We start from the raw sequence: 27,941 nt of genomic DNA, 5'->3' as shown, positions 1-27,941 counted from the left end.
GACAACCTGGACTTTTGGATCTACTACTTAGTGGGTACATGATTCGAGCAAGTTACTTATCATCCTAGGTGCCTCAATTTTGACATCTCTAAATGTGGGCATCAACCTCTCAGGGCTATTGTGAGGATATCATTAGGCTATATGTTAGCTATATTTTGTTTTAAATAGAAATGCATCGTGGTGCACATCTGTAATCCCATGGACTTGGATGGCTAAGGCAGGAGGATCATAAGTTCAAAGCCAGCCTCAGCAATTTAGTGAGACCCTGTCTCAAAATAAGGGTTGGGAATGTAACTCAGTGATTAAGTACCCCTTGGTTCAATCCTCAGTGCCAAAAAAGAAAAGAAAAAAAGGAAAGCAGTCTTATCTCAATTTTCATCATTTTTCTAGATTAGAGAGTAACCTTTTAGAGATACAAAAGAATTAATTAAGCTCTAAATAAAAACCACTTATCTTCCACATAATTTCCCTCCTCAATACTGTAGTTAGTGAAATCTGATTAAAACTATGGTACAGTACACAGGAAAAATTTTAAATTTTATGTGCATGATAACAGGATATTTCTCATAAGAATGTAAGCCCCACTCGAAAAGCAAACTGCTGAGTGGGTGAGTTGAAATCACATATTGTTAATCCCCATGTCATTCCTGTCTGTTGATGGACCAAGGAGGAGATGACGTGAATGACTTGCTGTGCTGCTTCTTGTGGCCGTTTGGCTTGGAGGGGGCCACTGCCTGCACAATGCCCCTCAGCTGAATTTCTACTGAGGTATTCAATGGAGAAGTATTCACACTTCTTTACAAAACTCTCCCCTGAAGAAGCTACTGAACTGAGCTTCCTTCCACTACTAGTAAATCCCTCCGTTCCTTTGATCTACTGTCTGGCAGGTCTCTTCAAAAATTCCTGCTCCCGACCTCCCCATGATATAAACCTAACTGCCCTAACTCAAAGATATACATGCAAACTACAAAGTGGGATTATTTACCTAAAGTGACGGGATGCTTCCCGAGTGAGTAGGGCTGGCACAGCACTGTGCTACATAGTGTTTAGTAGCTGCGCGAAAATGCCCTCTTTCTAGAAGTCACATGGACCTTGCTAGAGGGAGACCTTCTTAATGTTAATGAATACTGATTTTCACCTACCAGGAATCTTGTCTGAGAAAACTCTGAGAGGGAGTCTTACAACTTTAAAGAAACAACACTATTTGCCCCTTATCCATAGGGACTGTGTTTCGAGACCTCTAGTGGATGTCTGAAACCATGGATCCCACAGACCCTATCTATATATACAATGTGTTTTCCCATACATCCACACCTATGACAAAGTTTATTTTACAAATAAGGCACAACAAGAGAGTAACAATAACTACTAATAAAATAGTATAATTATAACAATATACCATAATAAGCCAGGTGTGATGGCATACGCCTGAAATTCCAGTGGCTCCAGAGGCTGAAACAGGAGGATCGTGAGTTCAAAGCCAGCCTCAGCCAAAGCAAGGCACTAAGCAACTCAGTGAGATGCTATCACTAAATATACAAAAGGGCTGGGGATGTGGATCAGTGGTTAAGTGCCCCAGGTTCAATCTCCAGAACCAATAATAACAATAATAATAACTATTATTATTATTTAAAACTTGTCAATTTCTTATTTATGGAAATTTTTCACTTAATATTTTTGGACTACAGTTAGCTCAAGAGTGGAAAGTGTAACTGCTGGGGTGTAACTACATTTTATTAAATATGCTGGAAGTGCCAGGGGCCTATGCAGCTCCCAAAAGCAGATAATCTTCAGAGATCATTGGGACAGTGCCTGCAGGCCAGGGCCTCCCTCACCCCTGCAGCACTGGCTCTGTCATGCTTACCTGTGCCAGGCACTCTTTTGAGTTGCTGGGGCAGACGCAGATGCAACAAGAAGATAAAGGAACACAGAAATGTTCTTTGGCCAAGAAAGCCACACCCTCTGATACTTAATAGAAAGGACTGTGCCAAGATGACATATGGTTTTAAACGTCACACCCAAACTCGAGGGCCCTAAAAGGTTGTGTTCTACCATTTGCTGGATGCATTATGAGCAAGTAAGCCCTTCTCAAAAAGGCTTTCTTTTCTGAATGATTGTGAAGATTTCCTGTCTTCAGAGAGGGACCAAAATAACATCAAGGAAGAACTAAACTGGACACTTTGACTGCATTCCTCACGTAAATTGGTACATTTACCAAAATATTATCTATCTTATATCTTCAAAGAACTAGCATTAAAAACATTCTCCACCAATATAGCATCAAGCTCTAAAGAATTTAAATTTCATTTTGTGAAAAACGTTATGTTGCGTTCAAATTTTAAACACCTGCTTAAGACCATGCAGATGATCTGTATCCTCAAGACATTTGATGCAGGCATCTCAATATTGCTAAGGTCAAAGGTTCTTTAATGTAAGACTTTCATTTTCCAAGGGAAGACTGTCAAAAGAAATTTCAAGGAAGATGTTGGGGTGGGGGTGGGGACTGCTTCACTTTCTAGCCATGGAAAAGCAATTAAAGCAAGATAATTGAACCTTTCTGTACATTTTGTAGCCAAGTCAAGCTGGGAAAATCTGAAATGCAATTTGAACAGAGAATGTAGAGAACAGAATGCAGAGAACTGTACACATTCAGAGCTACTGAAAAGATCACTGCACATGCACTGAGATCTCACACCACCCCTCACTCCAGCGACCACTGCAGGAAGACCTCATTCAGCAGAAGCTATTGCAACCTCCTCCCCATAGGTGTGCAGTGTTGTTTTGTTTTAATCCAAAGAAAAAATACTTGTCAATCTGTCTGCCTATTTTTAAAGTGTGTAAATGCACTTCTACACAAGTGAAAGTCATCTTCCCCGAAGCCAGGGCCAAGACCAAGGATTGATGATTGGGGAATGTGGTAAAAAAATGGTGATTCTTCACCAATCCACTATTCATTTCAAGTGGTTCCATCACAGAACTATCCTGTTTTGCCGTCTTTCAGCAATGTGTTCCAGGGCCCCCAGGCTTGCCCCATATACTGCAACGAAATGTTTGTTTCTTTTGTTTTGTTTGGTTCCTTGTGAAAGAGCATAGGTGAACTCTTCTTCCCCTTTTAGGGTCCAGCCGTCTTCTACTACATCTTCTGCCCAGAAGTGCTGGGACCATGAGATCCACCAGGGCAGTCCAACTTGAGCAGCTTTCCGTTCACTGCTCAAAGAGATACTGAGCAACTCTTTTTTCAGGCAGTGGTGGGTACCGGAGACTGAACTCAGAGGCACTCAATCACTGAGCCACATTCCTAGCCCTATCTTGTATTTTATTTACAGACAGGGTCTCACTGAGTTGCTTAGCACCTCACTTTTGCTGAGGGTGGCTTTGATCTGGCGATCCTCCTGCCTCAGTCTCCTGAGCCACTGGGATTATAGGGGTGCACCACCTCGCCCTGTGCTGAGCAATTCTTTATGTAAATAACTGGGCTGGCCATAGAGCTACAATGGCATGCAAGGATGGGCATGCATGAACTCTTCAGAGTGGACTCAGGAGGGGACTAGGTGGCTGAGCACAAGAGGAGTCTCTGAATAACACCTGGTGTGGTTGCACTGTGACAACAGAAACGACTCCACTGACTCACTGTACATCTGGAACTGGACACATTTTGTCAACTGCACAAAAAGCTCTAAAGGACTCCAATGCCTTCTGCAACCTGGCAAAAATGGCAAAGGACTGGAGGCAGGAGGCCGACTCATTGCCACCTCCGTCCCAGATCAGCTGAGTGGAGATTTTCATCTGTCAAATGGGCACACACCACCAGCTATGTCACAAAACAATGGAAAGCACTGCATGAGACACACATGCCAAACGCTCAAATGTACGACAGCTGTGCACCATGCAGTGGTGTTTCCATGGCGCTGGTACTACAGATGCACGGCTCCTACACAAGACTGGCCACCCAACCAGGGGTCAACAAGCCAACAATGCTGACTGTCACTGCACATCTACCCTGTCTTGTTGCAGCCCCTGATCTGCAGGAAGGATTAGCAGTAAGAGTACCATGCCATGAGTAGAAAAACACATTTCTGCATAATTGCCCAAGTTAAATCTGCTCCTCTCACCCTGCCTGACAAATCATTCCCCGCTTATTACTTTCTATAATTTAATATATATAAGTGCTTTACTGGCAAGTTTCTCAAAAGAATAAATAATACTTAATGACTGCCTACAGTTTAATTAACTCATGATTGAACTTCTCCTGAATTGCCATAAACATTAAATTATATCCTTCCTCAAAGCTGCCACGGACAGAAATCTTGTTTCAAGCTTTAACTCTGCTCTAAACAATTTTGAAATTTCAGCAAATCTGTATGTTGGACAGAGGGGTGAGAGAACAGACCTTAATGCCTGGTTATAAAGTGTGTTATTTTATAGAGCAAAGACAAGGTCTTAATTTAAATAAGATTGAAAATGCGCACATGTCTGAACACCTCATTTATATTACAGCAGTCATTAAACATCTCTGGATCTCGGCAGTCTTATTAGCATAAACTCTGTATTACCACAAGGTTTCAAGTTTCTACTCCTGCTTCTCATCTGAGCTGCCATTTTCTGTCTGCATGATGTTGCAAATAAATTTTCCTTTTGGCATGGCTCAGCTGTCAGGCACCTCTGTTCCATAATGAACCCATGAATTACATCTCCCGGTTCTGACATCTCTGGTCTCACACATCAAAATATTGTTCTTCAATTGTAATTTATAACTTAATTTAAATGTCCCTTTTCCTGTGACCTTTTTAGATCAAATGGCACTGTACCTGGCAGTTTCTACTATACCAAAGCATCCTTCTGCAATCGTAGCTATTGTAACAACTGCAGAAAAAGCCCAGGTCAGCCTGCTTTCAGGCTGAATATCAAATAATTGTAGTCCACTAAGAACAAAAGGCGATCTCAGTCTCCTACTATGCAAAAATGCTGTTTACACAAGATAAGAAATTATTAAAATAATCTAGAAAGGAAAAAAAGTGGATTTGGAACCCTCGTTCTTATAGTTCTTCACGTAATTTAAATTATCTCAATTATTTCAACAAGTGAGAAATACTGACAAAATCTGTCAAAAACAAAATTAAAAATTTTTCTCCTAAACCATAATTCATAGATATAGATACATTTCATGCATACCTATATCACCAATGACCTAGCATCAAGTATAAAGTATGATACATGTATATGCTAAAGAAATGAGAATTAAAACTACAAGCACAATGCTGATTTTTGTTTGGTCACTGTCACACCAAATAACACTACTTAGGCACCAGAGGGGCTAAATTTGTCTGAATATTCAATAGGAGCACATTTCCCAGACAATGGCAAAAACACAGAATTTAACTACTAAGAGTAAAACCCGAGGGAAAAGGTTTAATTGATTTTCAGAAGGAACTAGTCTTCCCTCTCCTCTTCCACCTTCTAGGTGCCAGCAATGTCGCAGGAATCATGCTGTCCCTGAGGCTGCGCAGAAGAGAGCAGGAGCAGGGCAGGGTTTGCTGAGCAGAGCACAGGGGCTAGCAACTACTGGCCCTTCTGCGTTTGTCACTCTGTGGCCAGAGCTCCAAGATGAGAAAACAAAACCCAAAGGCTTAGCGTCTGCATAAACCCACATTCTGTGAAAAAGTCAGAGACACAGTCTCTGCTCCAAGCATCCCAACGTGCAGCTGTGGACAGGCACTCGGGTGGGAGTGACAGCACCAAGACTGCCTCCTGTTAATGACACAGCAAGTACACGCATGTTTCTTAACGTGTGTCTTGGAGCTGGTGGGGGTAGGTAGAAGAAAGGACGGAACCAGCGCTCAAAGAGGAAAGAAATACGTAAACAAAACAAAACGTATGCTATCAGGAAAAGGCACATAAGACCAGGGAACCCTGACGGGGATGACATTTACTCAGTCTGAAAATCACTGATTAAGTTCTAGAAACCACCGGTCAGTGTACGATGACTAGTCTTGCCTGTACTTGGTGACAGCAACAACCCAATAAAACACACTATTTTAGAAGCAAATAAAAATAGGCCATGACATGTCCAGGCCACACCTCACATGTGACTCAACTTCTCAGGCTGCCCTGCATCCCCCTCAGTCCCAGTCCAGCCCTGTGACACTGCATGAGAACCCCAGGCCACTTGGACCTGGCAGCAGGCTTCCTGACCCACAGGAAGAGAGCCCGGCCAACAAGATTAGAAAGGAAGCACCAAAGACGGTACTTCAACAGAGGCCAGCAAGCTGCTTGGAAATCAGGGAGCAGACCAAACTAAGAAGAGTTTTTTTCTTTTCTTTTTATTTATTCATTTATTTAGTTTTTGTTTGTTTCTTTTTGCTACTTTCCGCCACCTGTCTTTTTGAAACTGTCTTCACACCAACAAAAACACCAAGAAGAGCCTGGTACCAAAGACACAGGTTTGGGAGGTGTGAAAAGTTGAAGACTAAATAGAACCAGTTCTGGGTTGGATTTAAATGTCAGTTTTGCCACTGGCTCCATGACTTTAGGTCAACTATCTTGCTAAGTCTCAGTTTTCTCAGTCTCAGAAAGGGAGAACAGAGAATGTATTTTGGGTGACTACTTAGCATGAACTAAGATCTGTGATAAGTGCTGATTAAAAAGGGAAGTGGGCAGACAGACCACCAGGAAGCAGCTCTAGGAAAGAAGCCGAAGGTCCAAGAGCTCAGGACAGATTTTTCCTTAAGAGACCCAAACAGCCACATAATGACACTAGGAAGTGCATTAGTTTGTTAGACTAGAAGACAAGTTCTGACTTGCCAAGGGCTCAGGACAGAGAACAAGATGGAGATCAGGGGAAGCACGAAGGTACTCTGATTCTTCAGACCTTCCCATTTATCACATTCCTTCACTTTATAAAGATTCTTAAAAGGCAAAATATTACAAGATATCCCAAAATAATGAATGAATATTAATTCATTAATTCAGAAAAAAAGATAGCCACTGGTCTAGGCCACTTCCCCAGACCAAACATTCAACAGCTACACCACTTGCTTGTTTGACTTAGACTACAGGGATTCAAGTTGTCCTAATTTTCAAGTCTCTGTGCAAGTCAAGTTTACACAGATTTTTACATGAAATTTCAGATAATTAATCACTTAAGCCAGTTAGCATGCACACAACCTTGCTTCCTCCTGCCACAGGACCAAAGAAAGCAGGGGCAGTGAAGGCAAAGGCAGCAGCCAGTGCTTCTAGGGGAGGGGCTGGCTGCTCAGAACTCAGCAAGTGGATCTGCTATCACGCGACATCCAAGGAGTGGAACTCTGGCCACAGAGAGAAGCTACTGGCAGGTTCATGAATCCACTGTGTATGTCCTTTTCTGAAAGATTATCAGCTGAGAAAGACTTGTATCTGGCCACCAGTGGAAATGGTCCAGGATCACAAGTAGAAACTGAAATGTTTTTGTTTACTTCAAGCATCCCATCCTCATCTTGAAAACAGAAACGAACATGTAACATGAAAATGGGCAGAAGCCTAGAGGGTGACAGCAAAAACACAGCCGTGTCTATCTCCTGTAGGAACGAGAGGGCCACTCATAAATGTTGAATTGACCTAGCGTGTATAAAAGAGAGGTTTTGACCAGACTCCTTCAGAGAGTCACATTTTACTCGTTTTTTTGGTGGTTCTGGGGATTGAAAACCTAAATCAAGACTAGTTTTGCCAGGATTAAGAAACATCTATAGAAACTACTTATTCACAAAAGAGAGGCAGTGGAGAAACACGTGCAGAGGAGAAGGCAAAGTGAGAACGAACAGAGCGAGAAGTGAAGCTGCAAGTCAAGGACCACTAGCAGCACTAGGAGCTGGCAGAGATGAGGAACAGATTCTCCACCAGAGTGTGGTCCTGCTGCCGTTTCCTATTCCTGGCCTCCAGAACCATGAGAGAATAAACTTGTGTTGATTTCAGCCACCAGGTTTGTGGTAATTTGTTATAGCAGTCATGAGAAATTAATACACCAATCTTCAAAATTTGATGGTAAAAAAGTCACTAAGGAAATTAAAAAAGCATTCTAAAGAATACTTCAAGAGAGCATGAGAAACCTGTACTAGGACAAATACTGTAAATGCTAGCCTTTTACAGTACGCTTGAGAATGCACATTAGTGCACGAGCCTCTCTGAGACTCGTGGCTTGGTTTGCTCTAACAATGAGGTGGATGCTTAGGTCATCAGCACCTTCATCAGATGCTGTACCATACAGTATGCAAACAGCAAGAACTCACATGTTTTTATTACTGAAAAAATACAAATAATGAACTTTTTTTCCAAAGACTCTTTTAAAACTATGTTTTTGTTGTCATTTTTTGTTTTTGGTAATGGGGATTAAACCATGGTCCTCAGACACTAAGTCACACCCTTAGCCCGTTTTTTATTTTGAGACAGGGTCTCACTAAGTTGCTAAGGCTGGCTTTGAAGTTGTGAACCTCCTGCCTCACCCTCCTAAGCTGCTGGAATTACAGGCGTGTACCAGCATGACCAATTCTGAAAGCCTCTTTTAAGTGTAGAAAGGCTGATTTGTCCCAATCTGCTAAACTGCTATTAATGATTAATACAGGCTCAAAGATATTAAAATTTTAAGATTGATATTAAATGCACATTTCTTGAAACATCAATCTTTATCGAGAAAAAGTATCACCTGAAAAAGGTTCTTAGATTAACAAATGAACTTTCTAACTTTTGCAAAACAAAAATGAAAGAATCGCATTTCTCAGTCCCTGCCAAGAACCAGGAAGACAGGATAGACACACAGGGACATGCACGAAGCAAAGGAATTTCTAACTGGCTAAAGAGCAAATCCTCCAAATTTGCAGATTCACCAAGACCTTTCAAGAGGACCTGCTATAAAGCCCCAGCTGGCCTCACTTCTGTCCTCAAGTTTAAATTTTTATGTTTCTAATTATAAGACAGGTGCATTTATTAATTTATAGATGATAACTCACTTACTTTACAAAATTATTCAAGATTAAACTAAATTAGTTCATTTATAAAAAGCACTTAAACTTATGTCTAGTATAAAGAACTCAATTGATAATAAAATTTAATTTTATTGTTGTTATTAATGGTGTTAGGCAGCTAATAGCTGAAACCTAATAAGGTGAAAACGACAGTGATAAACGTAAGGCTCTATGCCTGGTTCAGAGTTCAGTGGAAAAGCTCTGGGTAGGAGACAAGTAGCCTTGCAAAGGCAAGCACACAAAGAAAAGCACAACAAACAACACGAGACTGAAACCAGACCAAAAGGAATGGAGCAGCACAGGCCCAGGCTGTGCTCGGAGGAGCTGTGGGGATGGCCGCCAGCACCTCCCGCTCAGCACTGCTCAGCTCGGCTCTGCTCCCAGGAGCTGCTCTGGTGAAGGGGCCATGCCTTAGAAGACACAGCGAAGCTGACCAGGAGGAGAAACAAACGGTTACACATAAAAACGGCCAATATCACACCTTCAGACGAAACCTGAAAACTCCACCCTTAGAAAAAGAAACTCATGGTGGAAGGCTAATACCGCAGCACCAGCTGTGTGACTCTCCAGAGGAGGCGGGCTCACAGGACTGCGAGGGCTGAAGGAGGGGGCAAGTGGGAAGCCATGCTGCCAGGGACAGGGTTTCTTTCTGGGGGTGACAAAAACGTTCCAAAATTGATTGTGGCAATGGTTGCACAAATCTTGAACACACTAAAAGTCATAAAAGTGAACGATTTAAATGGGTAAACTAAAAAGATTTTGAATTACATCCCAATAAAGCTGCCATAAGACAAAGAAAAGAAAAGAGAAGGCTGAAGAATCTTGACAGGGGCTCCTGAGGAAAAGCAGAGCCCTGTCTGTGAAGGGCTGTGCCGGGAGCAGGACAAATGTAAAGAACCCACGGTGAACCACTCTGCTAAACACGCACGTCACGGAGAGGCTGGGATACAAGTGGCCACAGTGCTCTCGCTCATCTCAGGGAAAGAAGAGTGGGGCATGAAACTCAACTTTAAGCAAAGCTACAGACCACCTGAGAAAGAACAAAATATTAAAACATTAAAATGTAAAAGGCATATTGTTCCAAAAAGACCAAGAAAAAGAAATAATCTGATAATTTCTTACAAATTGCCACCTGGCACTTGAAAACAGAAGGGAGTTTATGAAGTTCTTATCCCAAAGAAAACCACATTGGTAAAATTTCTTAACACTTAATTTTCAAAATCAAAGCTTAAATGTTTCCAACTGGTCAGAGCACAATAAATAAAAGTTGAAGTTTATATGTTATTATGTTAACAATCAGTTAAAAAGTATCGATTTTACCAGAAAACCTCAACTGCATGATCTCAACTAAATGCACTAATTAACGGCACAGCATGCAGCAGACTCCAATACCCTGTTATTACGTAAACAGAACACTAGCAGCAGTACTTGTCAAGACTGATTTATATGAGGCGCAGCTCTGAAATTTATTGGATTTCCATAATAAGAAATCATGAAGCACATCAACTTTCCCCATTATTCTTTTCAACAACAAATCAAAAACCCTGGAAAAACCCCCACATCCCTCCTTAAACCAAGTCAGCAAACATTAACCATTTAATGTTAATTCATCTGAATGGAGAAATACTAAAAAAGGAAGAATATAACTAAAGCGCGTACGCGTGTGGAATAAACATCAGAAGGATCCTGACTACAAGCTTTTTGCAGTCTGCACAAAAGAGCCCTCAGGAATGCCTAACTTGGGAGTTGAGAAATATACCACACATCCATTCTGTCACAAGTGCTGAAGAGCTAATCCAGTCTGGAGGCCTTAGTGACTTTCACTAAAGATGAACAAACAGCCAGTTGGGTGAAGTGGCACACACCTATCGTCCCAGAGGCTCAGGAGACTGAGGCAGGAGGATTTTGAGTTCAAAGCTCGTCTCAGCAATTTAATGAGGCACTAAAGCAACTCAGTGAGACCCTGTCTCTAATAAAATACTTTAAAGGGGGGGGACGGGCAGGGCTGGGGATATGGCTCAGTGGTTAAGAAAAAGAAGATGATGATGAACAAATAAGAAATCTATGACAGAAATCTATAGACTTGATATTTTTAGAATAAAACAAAGATGAAATTGATCCTTACTTTAGGCTAGTCTGCATATTCTGCAATAGTAACCTCATAACACCAAGTTCAGGATGATCAGATGTGATATGGATTTGAGCCTGATTTATGGATTCTACCTTTCAACAAACATTTAGTACCTTTCCACCATGAATCAGGTGTCAGTCAGGGTAGGGCTCAGGAAACAAAGATGATTAATATCAATGGTTAACAAACAGTAGTATTTATAGATCACAAATGAAAAACCATTAGGCTATTGGAAGACTCAAATTCTTTGTTGAAGAAGATGTGGGTATGCATAAATAAATAAGCAAACAGACACACACACTGATGAATATGTAAAAAGCTTAATCCAAATGTCTAACAGCCATCCATATTTCATGGAATAAAGCTGTCTCCATCGAGGTGAAATCCTTGTTGCATGAGTATAAATTTTACTTATATAAAGTGAGTGTGTATGCATGTGTCTGTGCATACAGATAGGTAGATAGAGATGTATAGATATAGTATTGGTGAGAAAAGGTAAACATAAAAGTGATAATAAATTACTAAGAAAAGGAAGTTAAAAGAAGTTTAATCTTATTAGGAAATAAGACAGATGCCTGAGTCCCAAGAAGAAAATCTAGTATCAGGGTATAAAAGAAGTCAGGATGATTTTTCCAGAAAACCATAGTCTCAGATGACAGGGCTTTTCTTTCTGCTACAGTTTCTAAACATGAATACAAAGATCTGTATTGAAAACAGAAAAAAAATATGGCTAAATAACCCCACGAGTCTAAGACTGGTCATCTGTATGTTGCACAGCATCATGCTTACAAATCATGAAAGCTGAAAGTGTACCAGGGAGCCTGTCAAATGCACACACAGAGACATTTCAGACAAGATCTTCCGGTGGAACACTACTGCTTCTTCATTATTTTAACATAATTGTATATTTAACATAACACATCAAAATATAAATAATTTTACATTTACATGTAACTATAAATACATTATAAGTAATTTTAAATTTACATCACAATTTAAAATATCAAAGTAGGGCTGGGATACAGTTCAGTGGCAGAGCGCTTGCTCCACATGCCCAAAGTCTGGGTTCAAGCCCCAGTTCAAAAAAAAAAAAAAAATTAAAGTACTATAAAACATACTATTATTACACACACAAAGGGATATGCCCATTATCACTGAGAATACCTTCAACTTCCAATAAGAAAAGAGGACATTTATTATCATATCTTCTTTCTCTACAGTAGTACAAAATTGTTCTTATATAAAAAGTAAAAAGAAATATATGTTAACATATATGAGCAAATAAAAACTGTCCTGAACTATTCTACAAGTTCCCCAATGAACCAAAAAAACAAGCCTTGTGACCATGAAAATAAGGTATTCACCAAAGTCCTCCCTTGCCCTCAGGGGATCCATTCTATCACTTCCAGTGGATGCCTGAAACCACAATGGTATTGAACCCTTGGTGTAATATTTTTTCTCCCTCATATAAACACACATCTTCCATGAAGTTGAATCTATGAGTTAGGTACAATATGAGATCAACAACAATAAGTAGTAACAAAACAATTATGACTATATTGCAATAAGAGCTAAATGAAAGTGGCCTCTCTCCTGGTACCATAGTGCCCTTCTTGTAGTAACGTGAGAGGATATAACTGCCTACAGATGAGATGAAGCAAGGTGAAGGACACAGACCCTGTGATCTAGCACTAGCCAAGTATTTCAAGGGTCACTTGAACACAAGCACTGGGAGACTACATCAATGGATTTGATAACTGAGAGGCTGCTAAGTGACTAATTGACAGGTAGCATATACGGTGTGGACACACTGGACAAGGAGAAAATTCATAAGTTCAACCCATCCAGGTGGATCAAGTGGGACAACAAAAGAGCACTGCTCAGAAGGACATACAAATTAAAAAGTATGAATTGTTTATTTCTGGAATATTCCATTTAATATTCTCAGACTACAGTTGTTCATGGTTAACTGAAACCACAAAGATAAAAACCACTGATAACGGAGAAACTATTTTATAAATTGGTGCCTCCTCTCGTTTTCCAATGAAGGCACTGATATTGAAAATGTGTACATGTGGCTCAAGTTTTATATAACCTGTGAAACATCAGCATTAAATTATAATAAACAAATCACTCCAAATAAAAGTTAAAGCATCTGACACTGGACTAAAAAGCAGGGAACAACTGAAGTACACAAAAATGCATTTTAAATACAAAGAAAAAAAATACGATTTAAAATAAGAAGCTGGAGAAAAGACATACCACACAAACAAGCACAAGCAATCTGAAATGGCTGTATTATCACCAGATGTGGAGAAAGATACAAATATACAAATGTTCATGTGTCTAATGACACAGCTTCAAAAATGCATGTAGCAAGCTGGGCATGCTGACACATGCCTGTAATCCCAGTGACTCAGGAGGCTGAGGCAGGAAGACTGCAAGTTCGAGGCCAGCCTCAACAACTTAGCAAGACCCTGTCTCAAAATAAGAAAAAAAGGGGGAGCTGTAGTTGTGGCTTAGTGGTAGAGTGTGTGCCTAGCATGTGCAAGGAACATAAATAACTAAAATAAAATAAAAGCATTGACAACTAAAAAAGTCCTTTAAAAAAAGTATGCAGCAAAAATGAACAGAACCAAGAGGAGAAATAATCAAATCCATAATCTTTGATGAGGGCTTTAATACATCTCTTTCAGTAACTGAGAATACAACCAGATTAAAAACTTTAGTACAATATAGAAGATCTGAATATCAATCATTTTTTATTTATTTATTTTTATGCGGTGCTGAGGATCAAACTCAGTGCCTCACACGTGAGGCAAGTGCTCTACCACTAAGCCACAACCCAAGTCCCTCAATCATTTTTTAAAAACTAACAATATAGCCATATACCCAATAATTGCAGATTAAAAATCATTACAAGTACATATGAAACATAAACCTAGATAAAGCACATGCCAACCAAGGAAAAAGACTCAATATATTTGAAAAGTCTAAAACCATATGGAATACTCTCTGACTACTACAAAAATAAATTAGAGCTGGGTGTGGTGGCACAAGCATGAGGCTGAGGCAGGAAGATCTCAAGTTTGAGAACAGGTTCAGCAACTTAGTGAGGTCCTAAGCAACATAGGGAGATCTTATCTCAAAATAAAAAGAGCTGGGGTCATGGTTCAGTGATTAAGCACCCCTGGATTCAATCTCCAGTACAAAAAAAAAAAGAAAAAAAGAAAATTAGGAATCAGTAATATACCAAAAGTTAAAATTTAGAGATGCTACAAGTATCTGGAAATTAAACAATTTAATTCTAAATAATTCATGGGTCAAAGAAACATATTTCCAAAACTCTAAAAAACATTTTAAACAAAAAGATAACTCAAAATTTTATATAAGGAGATCCAAGATGGCAGACTAGAGGGAGGCTGCATTCTTTGTCGCTCCGTAACTCCGGTTTCAAGCAGAGGATATCTATTCCTTGGTGATGCAGTTTTTGCTACTTATTGATCCCGTACTGTTTACCCCATTTATCTACTGTGATCACCTGCAGTCTGCCAGCATATAGATGCCTTTTTTTGAGTGCAGATTGCTCAATGTCAGGTGCCTATCACCTGCCATTTGCCTGCCTCTTGCCTGTCCATTGTCTGCCTTTCACCTACCCATCACCTACCACCCAAGGTTCACCTCCAGATAGTCTGACAGCTGCCAGCAGACTGACCGCAGATGGCCAGTGGAGCACCCGCTGCCTGCTGTTGCCTGGAAGTTCACTGTTACATGTTACAGTACCTGCAGGTTTGATTACACGTGGTTGCTGCCATCTTGAGACAACAGCCAGGCCCCGTAGGACCCCTGGGCAGACTGACTGAGCCCCGTCTCCAGGATCCCTCAGCAAAACCGATCACTCCCTGCCTCTGGGGCCCTCACATCGACTGACTGCTCCCTGCCGCCAGGACCCCCAGACCAACTGACTGTGTCCTATCACCGGGACCCCAGAACGACTGATTGCACCCGGCCTCCAGGATCCCACAACCACACCAAACACACCCGACCTCCAGGATCCCTGCCTGACCAGCCACACCCCTCCTCCAGGACCTCCAGCTGACCAAGTCCACACGGTGAGCTGCAGCTCCCCATTTGCCAACACATTTGGAAGCCAGAGCGGCCATCTTGGATAATCCTGGAAGCCATAGCTCCCATCTTTAGGTGGGGCAAATCCCATTCTGAGACGCCCACTGGAGACTTGAAGTGCATTGTCAGGTACCTCTCATGCATCAGGCTACTGAAGACTGGGAGGTTTGAATACTATGACTATTAGAGTGTAGATTTTCTTTTTTCTCCTTATTGAAAAATTTTAAGTCTTTATTTCTTTACTTTTCTTGCTCTCCTTTCCTTTTGTTTACCTGTTCCCTCAGAGTCTCTTTCTCCCTTTTTGCATGCTAACATCCAATTTCCTTTGATTACACTCTCACCCTTTCTATTATCTAGAACTTCTGTATATTCTTTTCTTATCCCATTTACAGCTACATTCTACATCCCTCTGAATCCTCTTTGTCCTCCATTAGAAACTGCAGACCTTATTGTAAATCTGTTTGTTATACTGAAGATAATATTTGAATTCATTCTGTTTATTATGACAATTTTGTTATTGCCCTCATAGGGGCTATTTGGTCTAGGATTGCATAGTGTCTGAATTGGGCACTGCTAATATTGATCTCCCCTTAAAGAAAAGGTTTTGGAAACCTATAGGGCCACTACAAGCCTATAGGGGGATATCTGCAATACCCCAGATCTGCACTGCTAGAGGGGAAGATACATGAACAACATGAAAAAACAAGGGAAGAAAATGATCCAAACAAATCTAGATTCTATATTAATAGAACCCAATGACAGTATGGTAGAATAAATGTCAGAAAAGGACTTCAGATTATACATGATTAAGATGATTCACGAAGCAAAGGATGAGGTAAGAGAGCAAATGCAGGCAATGAATGATAATATCAATAAGCTGAAAGAGCACCTGCAGGAAGCAAAAGATCATTTCAACAAAGAGATAGAGATTCTCAAAAAAACCAACGGAAATCCTTGAAATGAAGGAAACAATAAACCAAATAAAAAGCTCGAAGGAAAGCATCACCAAAAGACTAGACCACTTGGAAGACAGAACCTCAGACAATGAAGACAAAATATTGAATCTTGAAAATAAAGTTACCCAAACACAGAAGATGGTAAGAAATCATGAACAGAATCTCCAAGAACTATGGGACATCATGAAAAGACCAAATTTAAGAATTATTGGGATTGAGGAAGGCACAGAGATACAAACCAAAGGAATGAACAACCTATTCAATGAAATAATATCAGAAAATTTCCCAAACCTGAAGAATGAAATGGAAAATCAAATACAAGAGGCTTACAGAACACCAAATGCACAAAATCACAACAGATCCACACCAAGGCATGAAATGTTAGGCATGAAAATGCCTAACATTCAAAATAAAGATAGGATTTTGAAGGCCACAAGAAAAAGGCATCAAAAACATACAGGGGGAAACCAATACAGATAGCAGTCAACTTCTCAACCCAGACTCTAAAAGCTAGAAGGGCCTGGAACAACATATTTCAAGCTCTGAAAGAACATGGTTGCCAACCAAGAATCCTATACCCAGCAAAACTAACCTTCCGATTTGAAGATGAAATAAAATCCTTCCATGATAAACAAAAGTTAAAAGAATTTACAAATAGAAAGCCTGCACTATAGAATGTTCTCAAAAAAATATTCCATGAGGAGGAAATGAAAACAACAATGTAGGTCAGCAGAGGAAGAACCACCTTAGAGAAAAAACCACTCAAAGGAGAAACCAAGCCAAGTTAAAAACCAAAAATGAGCCCAAATGAGTGGGAATACAAATCATATCTCAATAATAACCCTGAACGTTAATGGCCTAAACTCATCAATCAAAAGACATAGACTGGCAGAATGGATTAAAAAGAAAGACCCAACAATATGCTGCCTGCAAGAGACTCATCTCATAGAAAAAGACATACACAGACTAAAGGTGAAAGGATGGGAAAAAACCTACCATGCACATGGACTCAGTAAAAAAGCGGGAGTTTCCATCCTTATGTCAGATAAAGTGGACTTCAAGCCAAAGTTAGTCAGAAGGGATAAAGAAGAACATTTCATACTGCTTAAGGGAACCATAAATCAGGAAGACATAACGATAGGAAATATTTATGCCCCAAACAATGGTGCATCACTGTACATCAAACAAATCCTTCTCAATTTCAGGAATCAAATAGACCATAACAAAGTAATTCTGGGTGACTTTAACACACCACTGTCACCACTAGATAGATCTTCCAAACAAAAACCAAAGAAACCACAGAACTCAATAACACAATCAATAAACTAAACATAATAGACATATATAGAATATTCCATCTATCAACGAGCGGATTCACTTTCTTCTCAGCAGCACATAGAACCTTCTCGAAAATAGACCATATGTTATGCCACAAAACAGCTCTTAGGAAATGCAAAAAAATAGAGCTACTGCCTTGTGTTCTATCAGATCACAATGGACTGAGAGTAGAAATCAATGACAAAATAAAAAACAGAAAATTACTCCAACACCTGGAGTCTAAATAATATGCTACTGAATGAAACATGGATAAGAGAAAACATCAGGGAGGAGATAAAAAAATTCTTAGAAGTCAATGAGAATGACGATACAACGTATCAAAATCTCTGGGACACTATGAAAGCGGTGCTAAGAGGATGCTAAGAGGAAAATTCGTTGCATGGAGTGCATTTCAGAAAAGAATGAAAAGTCAACAACTAAATGACCTAACATTATAGCTCAAAGCCCTAGAAAAAGAAGAACAGAATAACAGCAAAAGTAGTAGAAGACAGGAAATAATTAAAATCAGAACTGAAACCAATGAAATTGAAACAAAAAAAACAATTCAAAAAATTGACAAAACAAAAAGTTGGTTCTTTGAAAAAGTAAACAAAATAGACAAACCCTTAGCCACACTAACAAAGAGAAGGAGAGAGAAAACTCAAATTACTAAAATTCGTGATGAAAAAGGAAATATCACGACAGACACCACTGAGATACATAACATAATGAGAAGCTACTTTGAAAATCTGTATTCCAACAAAATAGAAACTACTGAAGACATTGACAAATTTCTAGAGACATATGCTCCTCCCAAGCTGAACCAGGAGGACATACACAATTTAAACAGATCAGTATCAAGCAATGAAATAGAAGAAGTCATTAAAAACCTACCATCCAAGAAAAGCCCAGCACCAGATGAATTCTCAGCCAAGTTCTACAAGACCTTCAAAGAAGAACTCATTCTAATACTTCTCAAAGTATTCCAGGAAATAGAAAAGGAGGGTACCCTACCAAACTCATTCTATGAAGCTAATATCACCCTCATACCCAAACCAGGCAAAGACACATCAAGGAAAGAAAATTTTAGACCAATAACCTTGATGAATATAGATGCAAAGATCCTTAACAAAATATTGGCAAACCGTATCCAAAAACATATTAAGAAAATTGTGGTACAGAATAGAGGACATGGACACAAACCCAAATAAATACAATTTTCTCATACTAGACAAAGGTTCCAACAATATGCAATGGAGAAAAGATAGCCTCTTCAACAAATGGTGCTGGGAAAACTGGAAAACTATATGCAATAGAATGAAAATAAACCCCTATCTCTCACCCTACACAAAACTCAACTCAAAATGGATCAAGGACCTTGGAATCAGACCAGAGACCCTGCATCTTATAGAAGAAAAAGTAGGTCCAAATCTTCAACTTGTTGGCTCAGGATCAGATTTCCTTAACAGGACTCCCATAGCACAAGAAATAAAAGCAAGAATAAACAACTGGGATAGATTCAAACTAAAAAGCTTTCTCTCAGCAAAGGAAACTATCAGAAATGTGAAGAGAGAGCCTACAGAGTGGGAGAATATCTTTGCCAACCATACCTCAGATAGAGCGCTAATTTCCAGAATCTATAAAGAACTCAAAAAACTCTACACGAAGAATACAAATAATCCAATCAACAAATGGGCTAAGGAAATGAACAGACACTTCACAGAAGAAGATGTACAAGTAATCACCAGATATATGAAAAATGTTCAACATCCCTAGTAATAAGGGAAATGCAAATCAAAACTACCCTAAGATTTCATCTCACCCCAATTAGAATGGCGATTATCAAGAATACAAGCAACAATAGGTGTTGGCGAGGATGTGGTGAAAAAGGAACACTCATACATTGCTGGTGGGGTTGCAAATTAGTGCAACCACTCTGGAAAGCAGTGTGGAGATTCCTCAGAAAGCTTGGAATGGAAACACCATTTGACCCAGCTATCCCACTCCTTGGCCTATACCCAAAGGACTTAAAATCAGCATACTACAGAGATACAGCCACATCAATGTTCATTGCTGCTCAATTCACCATAGCCAGATTGTGGAACCAACCTAGATGCCCTTCAGTTGATGAATGGATAAAGAAACTGTGGCATATTTATACAATGGAATATTACTCCGCAATGAAGAATGATAAAATTATGGCATTTGTAGGCAAATGGTCGAAATTGGAGAATATCATGCTAAGTGAGATAAGCCAATCTCAAAAAACTAAAGGACGAATGATCTCGCTGATAAGCGGATGAGGACATATAATGGGGGGTGGGAGGGGCTAGCATTAGGTTTAGGGTTAGGTTTAGAGTTAGGCTAAGGAGAGCAGTAAGAATGAAGGAAAGAAGGACTGTGTAGAGGGAAAAGAGGGGTGGGAGGGGTGGGAGGGGTGGGAGGGGTGGGGGGGAGGGGAAAAATATAATAAACATCATTACCCTATGTAAACGTAAAAAAAATAAATAAATAAATAAATTAAAAAAAAAAAAAAAAAAGAAAAAGAAAATTGTGCACCACGATCAAGTGGGGTTCAGCCCTGGAATGCAAGGATGGTTCAACATCCGTAAATCAATAAACGTAATCCATCATGTCAATAGATTTCAGGATAAGAATCATATGGTTATTTCAATTGACACAGAAAAAGCATTTGACAAAATACAACACCCCTTCATGCTCAAAACACTAGAAAAAATAGGGATAGTAGGAACATACCTGAACATTCTAAAGGCTATTTATGCTAAGCCCAAGGCCAACATCATTCTTAATGGAGAAAAACTGATAGCATTCCCTTTAAAACCAGAACAAGACAGGGATGTCCTCTTTCACCATTTCTATTCAACATTGTCTTCGAAACTCTAGCCAAAGCAATTAGACAGACCAAAGAAATTAAAGGGATACAAATAGGAAAAGAGGAACTTAAGCTGTCACTATTTGCGGATGACATGATTCTATATTTAGAGGATCCAAAAACCTCCTCCAGAAAATTTCTAGACCTCATCAATGAATTCAGCAAAATAGCAGGCTATAAAATCAACATGCATAAATCTAAAGCTTTTTTATACGCAAGCTATGAAACATCTGAAAGGAAAATGAGGAAAACAATTCCATTTGCAATAGCCTAAAAAAAATAAAATACTTGGGAATCAATCTAACCAAAGAGGTAAAAGGTCTCTACAATGAAAACTACAAAACATTGAAGAAAGAAACTGAGGAAGACCTTAGAAGATGGAACGATCTCCCATGTTCTTGGATAAGCAGAACATTGTCAAAATGGCCATACTACCAATAGTGCTATTCAGATTCAAGGCAATTCCAATTAAAATCCCAATGATGTACCTTACAGAAATAGAGCAAGCAATCATGAAATTCATCTGGAAGAATAAGAAACCCAGAATAGCTAAGGCAATCCTTAGCAGGAAGAATGAAACAGGGGGTATCACAATACCAGAACTTCAACTATACTACAAAGCAATAGTAACAAAAATGGCATGGTATTGGCACCAAAATAGACAGGTAGATCAATGGTACAGAATACAGGACATGGACACAAACCCAAATAAATTCAATTTTCTCATACTAGACAAAGGTGCCAAAAATATGCAATGGAGAAAAGACAGCCTCTTCAACAAATGGTGCTGGGAAAACTGGAAATCCATATGCAACAGAATGAAACTAAACCCCTATCTCTCACCCTGCACAAAGATCAACTCACAATGGATCAAGGATCTTGAAATCAGACCAGAGACCCTGCAACTTATAGAAGAAAAAGTAGGTTCAAATCTTCAACTTGTTAGCTTGGGATCAGACTTCCTTAACAGGACTCTCCCATAGCACAAGAAATAAAAGCAAGAATCAATAACTGGAACAGATTCAAACTAAATAGCTTTCTCTCAGTCAAGGAAACTATCAGTAATGCGAAGAGAAAGCCTACAGAATGGGAGAATATCTTTGCCACTCATACTTCAGATAGAGCACTAATTTCCAGAATCTATAAAGAACTCAAAAAACTCTACACGAAGAATACAAATAATCCAATTAACAAATGGGTTAAGGATATGAACAGATACTTCACAGAAGAAGATCTACAAGCAATCAACATATGAAAAAATGTTCACCATCTGTAGTAATAAGAGAAATGCAAATCAAAACTACCCTAAGATTCCATCTCACCCCAATTAGAGTGGCGATTATCAAGAATACAAGCAACAATAGGTGTTGGAGAGGATGTGGGGATAAAGGTACACTCATACATTGTTGGTGGGGCTGCAAATTAGTGCAGCCACTCTGGAAAGCAGTGTGGAGATTCCTTAGAAAACTTGGAAGGGACCCACCATTTGATCCAGTTATCCCACTCCTCGGCCTATACCCAAAGGACTTAAAATCAGCATACTACAGAGATACAGCCATATCAATGTTCATAGCTGCTCAATTCACCATGGCCAGAGTGTGGAACCAACCTAGATGCCCTTCAATTGATGAATGGATAAAGAAACTGAGATATATATCTATATCTACACAATGAAATATTATTCAGTCATAAAGAATGATAAAATTATGGCATTTGCAGGCAAATGGATGAAATTGGAGAATATCATACTAAGTGAGATAAGCCAATCTCAAAACACCAAAGGATGAATGATCTTGCTGATAAGCAGATGATGACACATAATGGGGGGCGGGAGGGGGGCGAAAATGGAGGAAGGAGGGAATGTATAGAGGGAAAAGAGGGGTGGGAGGGGTGGGGGGGAGGAAAAAATAACAGAATGAATCAAACACCATACCCTATGTAAATGTATGATTACACAAATGGTATGCCATTACTCCATGTACAAACGGAAACAACATGTATCCCATTTGTTTACAATAAAAATAAATTTTAAAAAAATTTTACATAAGATGAATTACTAAAATCCCACTTTAGGAAGAGCTAAGGGGAAAAAAATCTATTTAAACCCGCAAACAGGTAGAAACATACCAGGGATTAAACCTAGGGTCACTTTACCACTTAGCCGCATCCCCAGCCCTGATCATTTTATCTTTTAAAATGAGACAGGGTCTCACTATGTTGCTGAGGCTGGGTTTGAACTTGTGATCCTCCTTCCTCAGCCTCACAAGTCACTGGGATTACAGGTGTGTGCCACAGCACCTGGCTAGAAACAACGTTAATAAAAAATAATGAAACCTAACTCTTGCTACCTACCTCTAGCTTCCTCAACAGATCAATAATGTTGATAAATTTCTACTGAGATTGGTCAAGAAGAAATAAATTAGCAATTTTAGGAATAAGAAAAGGGTCAATATTAGAGACTAGAGGCATAGGCCTATAACTTTTTGTAACTTAAAGAAACTATCCATATATAAGTATTTAGACACTGATTTCCTGTGAATTCTAGCAAACATTTAGCACCAAAAGAAAACAAAAGCATTAAGACTTTATAAACACTTTAAGAAAATAGAGTTGGAGGAAATAGTAGCCAATTAATTTTTATATACTTTATTTTTTTAGTTGTCAAGGTACCTTTATTTTTTTAATTTATATGTGGTGCTGAGAATCAAACTCAGTGCCTCACACATGCTAGACAAGTGCTCTACCACTGTGTTATGAGCCCTAGCCAATTAATTTTTGAGGGTACTACTACTCCGGTATCAAAACCAGGTAAATAAATATATCTGAGCCCTTTTATTGTTTTTGAAACAGGGTCCCACTACTTTGCTTAGGGTCTTGCTAAATTGCTGAGGATGACCTTGAACTTGTGATCCTCCTGCCTCAGCCTCCCAAGTAGCTGGGATTACATGCGTGAACTACTGCACCCAGCTACAAACAGTTGATTTTCAAAATAAAGTCATCAGGGCAATTAAATGAGAAAAGATTTTTCAACAAATGTTGGTCCAATAACTGGTAATTGGATGGAAAAGAAAAAACTTTCAGCCCCAACTAGCATCACATATAAAATTAACTTAAAATATAAAAACCAAAATTTCTAGAAGCAAACGCGGAAACAATCTTTGTAGTCTCAATCAGGTTGCCATAAAAGAAAACAACTGATTTACTGAACTTGAGCAAAATTAAATATTAAGGACATCATTAAAGGAAAACAGATCATTGTATGGAAAAAATATTCACAACACATCAAAAAAGTATCAATGAATTTCTATCTTGAAGACAAAAAGAACTCTTACAACCAAATTATAAAGGACAAATGGTCCAATTTTTAAAATTGGACAAAAAATTTAAATAGAGACATTAAAAAATAATATATACAAATGGGTGATAAAACTTGAAAATACATTCAACATCTCTAGCGATCAGGAAATTCAAATTAAACCTTCTGTGAGCTATCACTACACACCCACTAAAATGGCTAAAATTAAAGGAACCGACGCAGCCACATCTTGGTTAAGACGCTGGAGAAATGAACCTGTAGCACACTGTGTATGGGAGTAGCAGCTGTTGCAATCACTGTGGAAACTTGTTGGGACGGTTTCTGGAAAAGCTGTCTACTCAACAAGAAGCCACCACCTGACTCTTAACCTATGAGAAATGAAAATACAAATCCACACAAAGACTTGTACAGTATTCATAAAAGCAGTTTTTCTAACTGCCAAAAGCTTGGAAACAACTAAAATGCCCATCAGCAGATATATGGGAAAAAAGGGGGGGCACATACCCACTCAATGGAATTCAATAAAAGGAATGAATTATTCCCAAATGAAAAAACATAAAGATATCAAAATTATTCTGCTGAAAGACGTCACATCCAAAGGATGACACACAATACGATTCCACTACACACAATTCTAGGCACTGTAAACTACCCCACGGTGACCGACGACGACGACACATGAGTGGTCACCCCGGGCAGGAAGCAGAAGTGCGTTTTACAGGGCGAGAGGCAGCTCTGAGGGCTGCTGGAAATGCATGCCTCTCGGTCATCACAGTACTTTCACAGGCACATACAACTGGGGGAAAAAACCTCACCTAAATCATAGACTAAATCAGAAAAGTTTACGTAAATTATATTCCAATAAGTTGTTTTAAAAGTTACATATTAAAAACCACATTTGTGAGGGATGAAGAAAAAGAATCAAAATAAGTAATCCAAGAGTTTACACTTAAAGATAGGTCCAGATAAATGTCACAAAGAACTGACAGTTCAGCCAGGCAAAGTGATTCAGGAGGCGGAGCCAGGAGGACTGCAAGTTTGAGGCCAGCTTCAGCAACTCATCAATACCCTGTCTCAAAACAAAAAATAAGAAGGGCTAGGGATGTGACTCAGTGGTAGAGCACATCTGTATTCAATCCCCACTACCAAAAAAACAAAAAACAAAAAAACCACAAACTATTTTTAAATGTATTTATATTTAAATAGTCTGACTGAGATGTTTAACAAACTCTAATGTGACCACATAGATTTCACATACATTGCCTAACCACTCATAGGTTTATTCTATGGTAGGAGGAAACTTATAAATGTCTAATCTTTTTTTTTTTTTTGGTAACAGAGATTAGAACCCTGAGACACTGAACCACTGAACCCATCCCCAGCTCTATCTATCTATCTATCTATCTATCTATCTATCTATCTATCTATTTATATTTTGCCACAGGGTCTCCCTCAGTTGCTGAGGCTCGCTTTGAACTTGTGATCCTCTTGCCTTAGCCTCCCAAGCCACTGGGATTTCAGTCATGCACCACCATGCCCAGCTACCTTGTTTTAAATCTATGCTATACTCCAAGAAAACATAAATCTCATATATATATATCTTCTGAATGTATTACTTAATACAGCTCAAACCTTCAACTATTAGGTAATCAAAACAAACACTGGGGATGTGACTCAGTGGTAAAGTGCTTGCCTAGCATGCATGAGGCCCTCATTCAATCCCCAGTTTTGCATAAACAAATAAATAAATACTTACTGCCTGGCACAGTGGTGCATACCTATAATCCCAGCAATTTAGGAGGATCACAAGTTCCAGGCCAACCTCACCGACTTAGCAAGACATTGTCTCAAAAAAGAAAAAGGGGACTGGGGAAGATAGCTCAGTCGGTAGAGTGCTTGCCTTGCAAGCATCAAGGCCCTGGGTTCGATCCCCAGCATCGCAAAAAAAAAGAAAAGAAAAAGGGCTGGGGAATATGGCTTAGTGCTGAAGTACCCCTGGGTTCAATTCCCAGAACCAAAACAAGCAAATATTAACTTCTCATCATATTTTTCATTCATTTTACTTTTTCCATTAATAGATTTAATGAAGATAAAGTAATATTGAACTTCTGTGATTATCACAAAAAATTTGGTAAATCCTTCATTTCCTAAGCTGCCAATCACTAATCTGGCCAGGGACTCTCTGATACCACCTATCTCATTTTCCCACACTAACTGGGGAATCAACAATTCAACTGAATTCTGAAACCATCTACCTGGAGTTAGTGTCAGATCCCTCCATTCTACACAATTGTCCCCATTTTAGACACTAGTTGCAAGACATCCAGTACATACATTTTACTTATTCTTTTAATTATTAACATTAATTTTTTTTTACTTACTTTTCATTAAGGAAGTACGTACAACCGAACTGTTAGCCAGTAAACAAAGAAGCACAAAAACTATAACAGCACTAACCTTTTCTGATCACAACTGATCCTAACTGATCACAAAATAAACACACAGTACACAGCCCTTCAGTGGTGAAATGCATCAGTTCTGCATAACAGAAGACATGGGAGACATCATGGGCCAGTCAACACAGCAAGAATGTCAGGTGACAAGGCAGCTTCATGGAAATAAAAACTCACAAAATCCAAAACTCTCTAGCAATGTTAATGAAATCTTCAGAAACAACCTGTCACAAAGGACCATGAACAAAAAGTCAAAACTATGCTCTATGGAATCCTTAGAGGTTATGGATAAGAATAGGAGTGAGGTGACAAAAATAGACATTTAATTAAATACAGCAAAATCTTCATTACTCAAAACTCAACTGAACAGCATAGTCATGAAAGCAGATTTTTTTCATCCACTATTTATTTATTTATTTATTTATTTATTTATTTATTTATTTATTTATTTTCAGCAGTACTGGCATCAGAACCCAGATTCTCACACGTGCTAGGAAAACATTCTACTACTGAGTTGCGTGCCTAGCCCCACCTACTTTTCTCTCTAAGTTACTGAAGCTGGTCTTAAACTTATAAACCTCTGGCCTCAGCCTCCTGAGCAGCTGAGATTATAGGCAGGTGCCACCACACCAACTCATAAAGCTTTTATACAAAATTCTCAACAGAAGAAAGTTCATATCAAAGACTTTCTTTGAATGCATACACACTTTTAAGGATTTATGGCCCTTGTGAATTCATAAGACACTTGCACCTAACCTACCACAAGCACTGTTTGCAGTATCACCAATCTCTGAGTCTAAGTTACCTCATCTGAAAGATAATCTCAAAGGTCCCCTCTGGCTCTGCAATTTTATGTTCAGGAAAAAAAAAAAAAAGACAATTCAATCAGTGAGAAAGTATACAAGTCTATTTTAAAGTACACCAGTGTGTTTTATGGAAATGTGAAAAAACATGCAGTTATTTGGAGCACAGCACATTCTCAAAAAGTTCACTCAACCTCCAAAACACAAGAGGTTATTACAGCTCTTTGTAATACCCCCGCAAACCCTAAACAGACTAGGAATAAAATCAACCATATCAGGCTTATTTCTGTGGTATAAATTGTGCAAGTAAAAAGATTCCCAGCCAGGTGTGGCGCTGCATGCCTGGAATCCCAAGGGCTCAGGAGGTTGAGGAAGGAGGATTCCAAGTTCAAAGTCAGCCTAAGCAAGTTAGTGAGATCCTGTCTCAAAGTAAAAATAAATATATAAAAGAAGCTGGGGGTGTAATGTAGTCGTTAAGTGCCCCTAGGTTCAATACCTGATACCAATAAACAAACAAACAAATAAATCCCTAAACTGGGAATGAGTATTATTTTCTTTCCTATGCAATGATCTTTTTGGACTCTGACCATTTAGAAAGTCATCTGACCCTTCTAAGCCTTGGATGCTTATTTAATTAGAGATAGAAAATATGAGCACTAAAGTCCCTTTCAATTATAGTGACCTCTCAAGAAAAGGGGGGAGGGGTGTTAACTAAATTACACTGGAAGAACTGCTCAAGCCTCATATTTAATGTCCCATATAAACATACATAACCAGGCAGACTATCATATCATATCAAACTTGATTCCACAGATATTCATTATTACTTATTTGGATTTGGTGATTTCATATTAGTAACCATACAGAGATTATTTCCCATACAGGGATTATTTCAGGTAACTTCAAGATATATTAATCTCCCTATATGGCTTGTAGTATATTCTAAGGTCAAAA

At 39.0% G+C, this 27,941-nt stretch overlaps 1 protein-coding gene across 1 annotated transcript in view; it reads right to left on the bottom strand.

The window, feature by feature from the left end:
- The window catches only part of Rere (arginine-glutamic acid dipeptide repeats), a 315,130-nt gene that overhangs the window by 104,568 nt on the left and 182,621 nt on the right, over positions 1–27,941 (bottom strand).

This window comes from Sciurus carolinensis, chromosome 1, assembly GCF_902686445.1.
Source record: "Sciurus carolinensis chromosome 1, mSciCar1.2, whole genome shotgun sequence".
In the NCBI taxonomy this organism is placed as follows: domain Eukaryota; kingdom Metazoa; phylum Chordata; class Mammalia; order Rodentia; family Sciuridae; genus Sciurus; species Sciurus carolinensis.
Note: the sequence above shows the minus strand (reverse complement) of the source record. Positions and strands in the feature narration are given on the sequence as shown.